We start from the raw sequence: 10,953 nt of genomic DNA, 5'->3' as shown, positions 1-10,953 counted from the left end.
AGCAAATAATCTGGATTTTATATGGCAGTATAGATGGGGCCAGAGTCTCCTACTGATGAGGGGAGAGCTTTCTGCTCCTGGGGTTCAAGGATTGGCAGATTTTGCATAAAATATTTATTTATTTATTTATTTATTTATTTATTTATTTATTTATTTACAGTATTTATATTCTGCACTTCTCACCCCGAAAAGGATTCAGGGCGGATCACATTATATACATATAGGGCAAACATTTAATGCCCATATACACATAGAACCGAGACAGAGACAGACGCAGAGGCAATTTAACCTTCTCCTGAGGGGATGTTCGATTCTGGACACAGGGGGGAGCAGCTGCTTCATCATCCACTGTGATGGCACTTCCTCATTCCAATGTCGTTAATTAGTTAAATTTGCCTCCCCACTTTATAAGTGGTACCTTATTTCCTACTTGATAGATGCAACTATCTTTCGGGTTGCTAGGTCAGCAACGAACAGGGGATATTTTTTATTTTTTAATTGATGGGTGCTCACCCCGCCACAGGCTGGCCTCGAACTCATGACTTCATGGTCAGAGTGATTTATTGCAGCAGGCTGCTAACCAGCCTGCGCCACAGCCTGCCCCCTCCCCTGTGCCACAGATCAGTTTCCCACCCCATCCTAGCTCAGAAAAGACCCTGAAATATAAAAAAAATCAAAAATAGAAGTACATGCAGACTCCGCTTTTTTGTGGGTTATACTGAACATTTGGCCCCAGGCTTATCAAAGTTCTAAAGTTGTCCTGAATGAAAGTGTACTTAGATTATATTATGACCATAATTTAATAAGGGATTACTTCTTTTTTTTATTGTCCCATTACTTTAGAACAGTGGTTCCCAACCTGTGGTCCATGGACCATCAGTGGTCTCCAAGAACTAAAATATGGTCTGTGGCCTAACTGTTATTACACTGTTGCAACGAGAACGAGGCAAGGCAACGGGAATGTTGGGAGGGGAGAGGCTGGCTACCCACGAAAGGTGTGACAACAAGCCTCCTGACTGCTGCTTCTCCTCTTCCTCCCTCCCTCTTAGCAGAACTGTTCCATATGGAGCCTGGAAGTGAGGGCACCTTGGTGTCCTCATTTTTAGGCCTGTTCCTGGGGTCATTTGGGGTGCTGATTTAGAAAATTGCATTGGATAGACCATATCAGCTCTACATTATTAAAAATGGTTTCTGTTGGCGAGCAGATGACAACTATTGAATGGCATATGTTCTGTATCAGAAACTAGAGCTGATGTGGTCTATCCAAAGCAATTTTCTGAATCAGCAGCCCAAATAACCAAATTGAATCTAAAGTTGACCAAAAACTGATTTGTAACCCCTTTGCTACTAATATTGGAGAATGGTCCCTGGTCAATGTGGTCCCTGGTTAAAGAAGGTTGAGAACCACTGATTTAGAGCTAAAAGAGGTACACATCCTCATTAAATGGCAAAAGGGGAAAATTGCATGATTCATGTGCTATCTCATGATACACCTCATGTTGCTGTGAGTGAAAAATATGTTTAAATAAATAAATTTATTATTCCTTGTTAATCTGTTAAGAAATGAGTAAGTGAATAGTCATTTAAAAATTGCAGCCATGATGGTAACTACAGTATGGTCTCTGTATCTGTAGGGGATATGTTCCAAGACCCCCTTGGATACCTAAAACTGGAAAATTGGGAATCTTTTATTTTGACTATACTTGAACTGGAAGTTGAAATTTTTGGAAATGCATGACCTTGTTAGAGATCATAACCTTTTGCAAAACCAGCATCTCCAAAGCCATTTGGAAGTGTGACTCTTTTTCGAGATTAATTGACATTCACACTATTTGGAATAATCATAACCTTTTTTTAAAGCACGATCTTCTTGAGAAAAGTTAAAAACTCACTTGAGTCAATTTTTTCCTTAGTGGTAAACATCCACTAGTATTCATGCAAGGCAAATTTGGTTTCTCTGCTATTAGACTGATATGCCTGGTTATCTCTTTGAACTGTTAGGAACAAAGATATGCCAATACATAAATATATAGCAGATCTTCAAAAGTGTTATTTCAGTTGCCCAAAAAAATATCTACTCTCCCATAAAGTCTATTGCTTTCAAATCAGGCTCTCAAGAGACGAACAACAAATAGTCTTTGTTTAAAGTTAACATAGTTGATTTACTTACAATCTTCATGTATTAGCATACAGGTACATTGCTTATTGGTTTTATGTTAACTGACAGTCTCTTCAGTCTAATACATTACTGAACATTGACTTAATATAAACTGACTACTCATTGCGGTATACTGTACTATACTCAACTATACTCAACTTCTAATGCTGACTCATACTCTGACATCAACTGACTTCTGATTCAAACAGACTCACACCAACTGACTTCTAAAATGGAGTCTCACTCTGAACATTCTCAGATCTGGGTCACATGGTCTGTAGTCCCTCCCACAACTTCAAAGAACATAGAGTTAAGGGAAAACTGCATACCAATATATACATACAATATAGTAAACAGTCTCAATTATATGCATAACAAATAACCAGTATAAGAGGCTTGTAGAAAGTTGCTATTTCCATCCAAAAATGAAGTTGTGCAAATGGCAAGGATTAGGGGTTTGGTCCTTTACATGAGTGTTCTTTGCAGCCCTGATTCTCCCAGTCCCACCCCGATTGGCCCTTTTTGCTTGGAGATGAAGCTCCTGATGAACAGAGATTGTGAGACGAATATTCTGGAAAAGCACTTCTTCTAGAAATAAGTGAGAAAGGTCACACTCATTATAAAGGTCAGAAAGAACAAACAAAGAACATACTACTTGGTTCAAAGATCTTCCATACTGGGTGAAATATTAAAACAAATAAGCATAGGAACAATATGTAATAAATCATCAGAAAACCAGTTTCTTTAGTGAGAAACAGTGAGCAATCATGAATATGGGTCATATTGGGTAAAATCAATACCTTCTTGGTCAATCTTTGAAGTAAGATGGGGAAAAAAGCAAATATTTGTCTAGGTGTTTATTAAGACTTTCAGCAGTTGGTCGTGTAGGGCGGGGGGCTGGGGGAACAGATAGAAACCAGACTGATTGAGATAATTGTGCTCCCATGAAGGAAGTTGTGAAATCATCTCACAGAAGAAATTAATACAGGAAATAGAAAAAGATAAGTTGTAGAATACACAAGGCCACAGTGTTCAGGAAAAAAATTACCACACAAAAGCCATTCCATGTATCCGTTCTTCTATGTTTTAGAACATTCCTCAGAACACTAGCACAAGCCCACATCTTTCTACTCCTTCAAATCCTTTTTCAGACGTTATTGCTTTTTGTTTCTCATTGGGACCAATATCTCCCTGAGGCTGTTCATGTTGAGGGACTAAGCTTAAAACAGCTGTTTTGTAGCACCAGGTAGGGTCCCATTGGATCCTTCTGTTACTTGACATCCCAACTCATGCAAAACTGGCAGTGGCAATACTACTTCCTGCCAACCTGTGATGGTGCAACACGAGCACAGGTAGCTATGCCTTTGGGAGAGAAACAAAGACATCTGGAACCCACTACTAACATTTCCCAGGAAGATGCTTTAATGAGGAATCTGTATTATAACACACTATTTGTAACTGAGCGGTATAGAATCATAGAATCATAGAATAGTAGAGTTGGAAGAGACCACATGGGCCATCCAGTCCAACCCCCTGCTAAGAAGCAGGAAATCGCATTCAAAGGAAGAAGGAAGATGTTCTGGGAACACTGCTTAGCTATAAATGGCTTCATTCATTTTAAGAGTAGCAGATTATGCTTTGCTTTGTATCTTTAGGGCTTCAATCCTCATTCACAATTAGAGTAAAGGGCCAGTGATCCATGATCTAAGTAGGTGCGATGATCAGAATACAAACATAACCAATAATAATAATAATAATAATAATAATAATAATAATAATAATAATAATAATAACTTTATTTTTGTACCCCACCTCCATCTCCCCGAAGGGACTCGGGGCGGCTTACATGGGGGCAAGCCCAAATAATTACAATAAACAAAATACATTATAACAAAATACAGACGCAAATATGAAATCCATTTTGATGTATTCATCACCTGCTTGCCCCTTCCTTCCTTCCTTCCTTCCTTCCTTCCTTCCTTCTGCTGTATAATTAATTATCTCTGTCTCTGTCTTGAGTCAGAGAACTGGCTTCACAATTACACAGGGGTCAAAAAAGTATGCTTCTTAAACTTCGGGGCCAAGCCCTGGATCAATCCTATAAAATATTGACTCAAAAGAAGGCTCTCGTTGATGGCCGTGAAACTAAGGACACAGGGCAAGGGAGCCTGAGTGCCTTTTTCCAGCTTCCCTTCCTTATTTATTTGTTGATGCTGGAGACTGCCTTGTGATGTAAGAAGGTGTCTGGCTGAGCTGGAGGAGCAGATGAATGCCACACATGTAAGCACACATGACAAGGGAAGATGATGCTATACTACATCAGATACCAAGGAAGACAATCTGTGCAATTGGTATCTCTCTTAATGGTGTTTACTTTCTTTTCAATATGAGTAAATAAAGATCTTTTGAACTGGCACGTGCCTGGCAACGGGAATCTGCATTTTTCTGACAGCAGTTACAATTCTCTGTCCAAAAGATGCCAGCTGAGGAAGTCCTAAATAGTTTTCTCCCTTGGGTGCTTTTAAAAGAAGTATTAAAAAGAGTGACTGCACAAAAACATGATGCAGTCACAAACACAACATTTATATTGACAGCAACAGACGGATCAGCACACAATAATTAAGAGAACAATTGGCAATAAAAGCAAAGCACTTTTATTGTCATTTGGAAAATTTAAAACTGGGAAGATGGTTGAGTCTTGGCTATGTTTGCTTTTGCAAACAATATGGAACAGATAGTTATTCATTTTAACAAAACGTGACAGTTTGTTTCCACTGACTGCCATGCTTCTCAGTTTATCAATAAGCCTCTCCATTGTTTCATTTGGGAAACATATAGGCATTATATAGGTAAGAATTGCCAAATGTAGGTCAATGAAATGGTTTTGCATTTGTTGGAAACATCATCCTCAAAAGCCCCAGTCCCTTGGTTCCCTCCTGTTTGAGCCTCCCTGTTGCATTTGATATCATCGAGTCCAGAAAATATATTCGGGTCATAGCCATCTTGGCCATATAGAGCAAAATTCCCAAATTAGCTATACCTTTCAGAGCTCCACTGGCTTTTTCATCTGGCAGAGATGTCAAAATCATGCAGCTGAAGAAGAAAAAAATACTATTTGAGTGTCACACGTCTAAATTTTTATCTTAAGATGCTATCTTTGTTGTCAGATAATCAGTGCAAGTGGTCATGATGGGAAACAAAGTGCCTTAGAATCCAGGCAATAACATTTCAATCCCTTTAACAATAGAAAAACTAACTTCCTTTGAGATCCAGGCTATATCCATTCTGAGTCTGTTTCTAAGCAGTCCATCTGAATGTGGCTTAATCTTGTCACTATTCACTGAGTTGAAAATGATTTGGGAAATCATGTAGTCTAACCCTTTGCTTAATGCAAGATCTGCAGTGTAGAGTGAAACAACGTCATCCACCTGAGAGATGGCTACTCAAAATAAATAAAAAACCCTACAGAAAAAGAGATTCCACCTAAATATTAGGAAGAACTTCCTGACAGAAATAGCTGTTCAATGGTGGAGCATGCTGCTGGTTAGGAGTGTGGTGGAGGCTCCTTTTCTGGAAATTTTTAAATAGTGGCTGGACTGTTGAGAGTCCTTTCGGTGTTCCTGCAGGGCATAATGGGGTTGAACTGGATAGCTCTTGCGGTTTCTTCCCACTCTGTGATTCCAGATTGGTGGAATGCATCAAAAGAATTTCAGTCCAAATATTTGGAGGGGAACTATCTTTTTTCTGTTAAATCATCTGTTTGTTGAGATGCCTCAGTACACTTGGGAGTTTTCAGACAAGGTAAATTATTGAGGAGCACCTCTGCCACCTACACTAAATTTTGTAGGATTCCACTCCAGATGGTCCCATGTTACATTGGTAACCTTTCATTAGTTACTTCTTTCCACAAAAACAAAAACAAATCCACATTAAGGACTAAGGGTTAGAACAACTGCATGTTAGTATTTAATTGGCATGTTGAGAGTTGTGGTAATAGATGGCAGTTGGGCCATCAAGCTATTCTCCTTCTTTGGAGGATGGGCTTCAGCACTCTGGACAACTCCTTTGAAGTGTAGACTATGGCTGCATCTACACTGAAGAATCAAAGCAGTCTGACATTATTTTAACTGCCATAGCTCAATGTCATGAAATCCTGGGACGTGTAGTTTGGAGAGACACCAGCATTATTTTGCATAGAACAGTGGTTCTCAACCTGAGGTCCCCAGATATCTTTGGCCTACAACTCCCAGAAATCCCAGCTAGTTTACCAGCTGTTAGGATTTCTGGGAGTTGAAGGCCAAAAATATTTGGGGACCCCAGGTTGAAAACCACTGACATAGAAGATTATTATTATTATTATTATTATTATTATTATTATTATTATTATTATTATTACACAGCAAAAAAGATAGATATGCTGGATTTCATATCACAAAATCACAAGTCGAACACTTCCCAAGTGTCTAGGACTGTGTGATGTATTTTCGGATGATGCGTGCAGATCCCAGTAGGGTGGCCTTTTGCAGTTGGCAGATCGTGATTTTGTCAATGACTATTGTTTCCAAATACCGGCTGAGATCTTTTGGCACAGCACCCAGTGTGCCCATCACCACTGGGACACCTGCACTGGTTTCTGCCAGAGTCTTTGAAGTTCAATCTTGAGGTCCTGATAGTGACATGTCAAATGCAAGTCCTGCAATCCAAATCTGGCCCACTACAGCATTTTCTATGGCTCATGAGGCCATAGAAAATGATGTGGATCACCGACAGAAGAAGGCCAATGTAGAGGGTGTTACAGTAGTCCAGTCTTGAGATGACCGTGGCCTGGATTACCATGGCTAGGTCGTCTCTAGACAGATAGGGGGCCAGCCGTCTAGCCTGCCGCAAATGGAAAAAGGCAGTTCTGCTAATGGTGGAGACCTGGGCCTCCATCGTCAACAGAGGGTCCAAAAGGACTCCCAGACTCTTTACCAGTGATGGCGGAGGTAGTGCCTCGCCATCCAGGGTAGGCAACTGGATATCCCCACTGCTCAGTCGGCCCAGCAATAGGATCTCCGTCTTTGCTGGATTCACCCTCAAATGCTGGCACATAGCCATCCAGTAACGGCCTCGAGGCATTGATAAAAGTTATCGGGTACAGAGTCCGGTCAGCCTTCCATCTTCAACACAAGCTGAGTGTCATCAACGTACTGGTAGCACTCAAACCCAAAATCTCAAACCAGCTGAGCAAGTGGTTGCATATAGATGTTAAACAACAGAGGGGAGAGAATGGCCCCCTGAGGGACCCCACAAAGTAGAGGGGACCTTTCAGAGACCAGGCCTCCCCTCTCCACTCGCTGTCCACGGTTGTGAAGGAAGGAGGTCAGCCAATTTAAAGCTGTCCCCCTGACTCCAACAACAGCACGGCGGTGGGTCAAAAGATTGTAATCGACTGTGTCAAATGCTGCTGTGAGATCCAATAACACGAGCAGAGCTGACCCGCCCTGGTCAAGCTGGCATCAAAGATGATCCATGATGGAGACCAACACAGTCTCAGTCCCATGCCCCGCACGGAAGCCGGACTGGAAGGGATCTAGTCCGGCTGTGTAGTCTAGGCACTGCTGCAACTGCTCCGCTACTGCCCTCTCAATCACCTTGCCCAGAAACAAAAGATTCGAAACTGGGCGGTAGCTGGAGGGAATGTCATTCATATATGAATGACATTTTGTAAATAAAGTGACATTGAGCTACAATTTCTCATTTTCCCTTTGTATGACGACTTTTGGGACACCCTGTGTTATAAAGACATATGGAGACACAGGATTTCTGCATTCACCTGTGGGGATAAAATGTCATGTAAAGCAATTGCTCCTACAATACTGTGGACAGCTTCAAAGAGCTCCAGAGTGTGTAAAGCATGGAGATGCTGCCACCTGTTGGTGTACATCTTGATCATAAGAGAGGATGCTAATTTTTTACTCCATAATTTCCATCTTCCATTGGATGTTTTAAAATTTAGCTGTACAAGTTTACTTACTGGTAGGAGCTTAGTGGGAATTATCTCTGAACAGACAGTACAGCTGAAATCCTATTGGGATCCAACACAAAAAGGGCTTCTCTGGTGCACCTGCTCCAAATTTATATGCAGTGACACAAGTAGTCCCAAAAGGGACTTCCTGGCAAATTTCATGGACCAATCTGTGGCCATCAAGGCCAAGTTTTTATTCATCAGGCACTATTAGCACAAGATGGTATAAGATACTCTCTTATACAAGGTCATAAAAAGTAAAACTGCCAGTGCAACAGGGAGTTGCATCAACAGAGAACTGCAGTAGGACAAAACAAGCAAGCATGAATCATAGAATCATAGAATAGTAGAGTTGGAAGAGACCTCATGGGCCATCCAGTCCAACCCCCTGCTAAGAAGCAGGAAATCGCATTCAAAGCACCCCCGACAGATGGCCATCCAGCCTCTGCTTAAAAGCCTCCAAAGAAGGAACCTCCACCACGGCCCGGGGGAGAGAGTTCCACTGTCGAACAGCTCTCACAGTGAGGAAGTTCTTCCTGATGTTCAGGTGGAATCTCCTTTCCTGTAGTTTGAAGCCATTGTTCCGTGTCCTAGTCTGCAGGGCCGCAGAAAACAAGCTTGCTCCCTCCTCCCTATGACTTCCCTTCACGTATTTGTACATGGCTATCATGTCTCCTCTCAGCCTTCTCTTCTGCAGGCTAAACATGCCCAGCTCTTTAAGCCGCTCCTCATAGGGCTTGTTCTCCAGACCCTTAATCATTTTAGTCGCCCTCCTCTGGACGCTTTCCAGCTTGTCAACATCTCCCTTCAACTGCGGTGCCCAAAATTGGACACAGTATTCCAGGTGTGGTCTGACCAAGGCAGAATAGAGGGGGAGCATAACTTCCCTGGATCTAGACGCTATACCCCTATTGATGCAGGCCAGAATCCCGTTGGCTTTTTTAGCTGCTGCATCACATTGTTGGCTCATGTTTAACTTGTTGTCCACGAGGACTCCAAGGTCTTTTTCGCACACACTGCTGTCAAGCCAGGCGTCCCCCAATCTGTATCTTTGATTTCCATTTTTTCTGCCGAAGTGAAGTATCTTGCATTTGTCCCTGTTGAACTTCATTTTGTTAGTTTTGGCCCATCTCTCTAGTCTGTCAAGATCGTTTTGAATTCTGCTCCTGTCTTCTGGAGTGTTAGCTATCCATCCCAGTTTTGTGTCGTCTGCAAACTTGATGATCGTGCCTTCTAACCCTTCGTCTAAGTCGTTAATAAAGATGTTGAACAGAACCGGGCCCAGGACGGAGCCCTGCGGCACTCCACTTGTCACTTCTTTCCATGATGAAGACGATGCATTGGTGAGAGCACCCTTTGGGTTCGTTCGCTTAGCCAATTACAGATCCACCTAACCGTAGTTTTGTCTAGCCCACATTTTACTAGTTTGTTTGCCAGAAGGTCGTGGGGGACTTTGTCCAGGCCTTACTGAAATCCAGGTACGCTACATCCACAGCATTCCCTGTATCGACCCAACTCGTAACTCTATCGAAAAAAGAGATCAGATCAGTCTGGCATGACTTGTTTTTGGTAAATCCGTGTTGACTATTAGCAATGACCGCATTTGTTTCTAAGTGTTCATAGACCACTTCCTTAATGATCTTTTCCAGAATCTTGCCTGGTATCGATGTGAGGCTGACCGGACGGTAATTGTTTGGGTCGTTCTTTTTTCCCTTCTTGAAGATAGGGACCACATTCGCCCTCCTCCAATCTGCTGGGACTTCTCCCGTTCTCCAAGAACTCTCAAAGATAATTGCTAGTGGTTCTGAAATAACTTCCGCTAGTTCCTTCAATACTCTTGGATGTAGCTGATCTGGCCCTGGGGACTTGAATTCGTTTAGAGTGGCCAGGTGTTCCTGGACAACTTGTTTCCCTATTTGAGGTTGAATTTCCCCCAATCCTTCGTCCATTCCACGTTGCTGAGGTTGAAGATGGCTTTCTTTTTGTGAGAAGACCGAGGCAAAGAAGGCATTAAGCAGTTCTGCCTTTTCCCTATCCCCTGTCACCATCACCCCATCTTCTCCTTGCAGTGGCCCTATTGCCTCCTTTTTCTTCCTTTTTCTACCAACGTAAGCAAAAAAGCTTTTTTTGTTGTTTTTTATGTCCCTGGCAAGCCTGAGCTCATTTTGCGCTTTAGCCTTGCGAACCTTTTCCCTACAGGTGTTGGCTATACGTTTGAATTCTTCTTTGGTGATTTCTCCCCTTTTCCACTTCTTGTGCATGTCACTTTTGAGCTTTAGCTCAGTTAGAAGTTCTTTGGACATCCATTCTGGCTTCTTTGCACTTGTCTTATTTTTCTTCTTTGTTGGCACTGTTTGCATTTGCGCCTTGAGTATTTCACTTTTGAAAAACTCCCATCCATCCTTAACTCCCTTGTTTTTTTAATATTGGCGTCCATGGAATGCCGCTCAGTAATTCCTTCATTTTTTGGAAGTCAGCTCTCTTAAAGTCCAGAATGCGTGTTTGACTTGTATCCATCTGTCTCTATCTATCACAAAACATTATGTTTATTACTCAGAAGTCCAATTGAGATTAAACAAATAAACTATTGCAAAGTTCTGGAAGGAGTTGCCCTCTTTCCCAAGTAGCCAAAAGCATCACAAAGTTTATTGTATTTTATTTTAATTACTTGGAAGCTGACTTCCAAAAAATGAAGGAATTACTGAATTACTGCTTTGAATGCGATTTCCTGCTTCTTAGCAGGGGGTTGGACTAGATGGCCCATGTGGTCTCTTCCAACTCTACTATT

Source organism: Anolis carolinensis, chromosome 1 (assembly GCF_035594765.1).
Source record: "Anolis carolinensis isolate JA03-04 chromosome 1, rAnoCar3.1.pri, whole genome shotgun sequence".
Lineage (NCBI taxonomy): Eukaryota > Metazoa > Chordata > Lepidosauria > Squamata > Dactyloidae > Anolis > Anolis carolinensis.
This window is presented reverse-complemented; position numbering follows the sequence as displayed.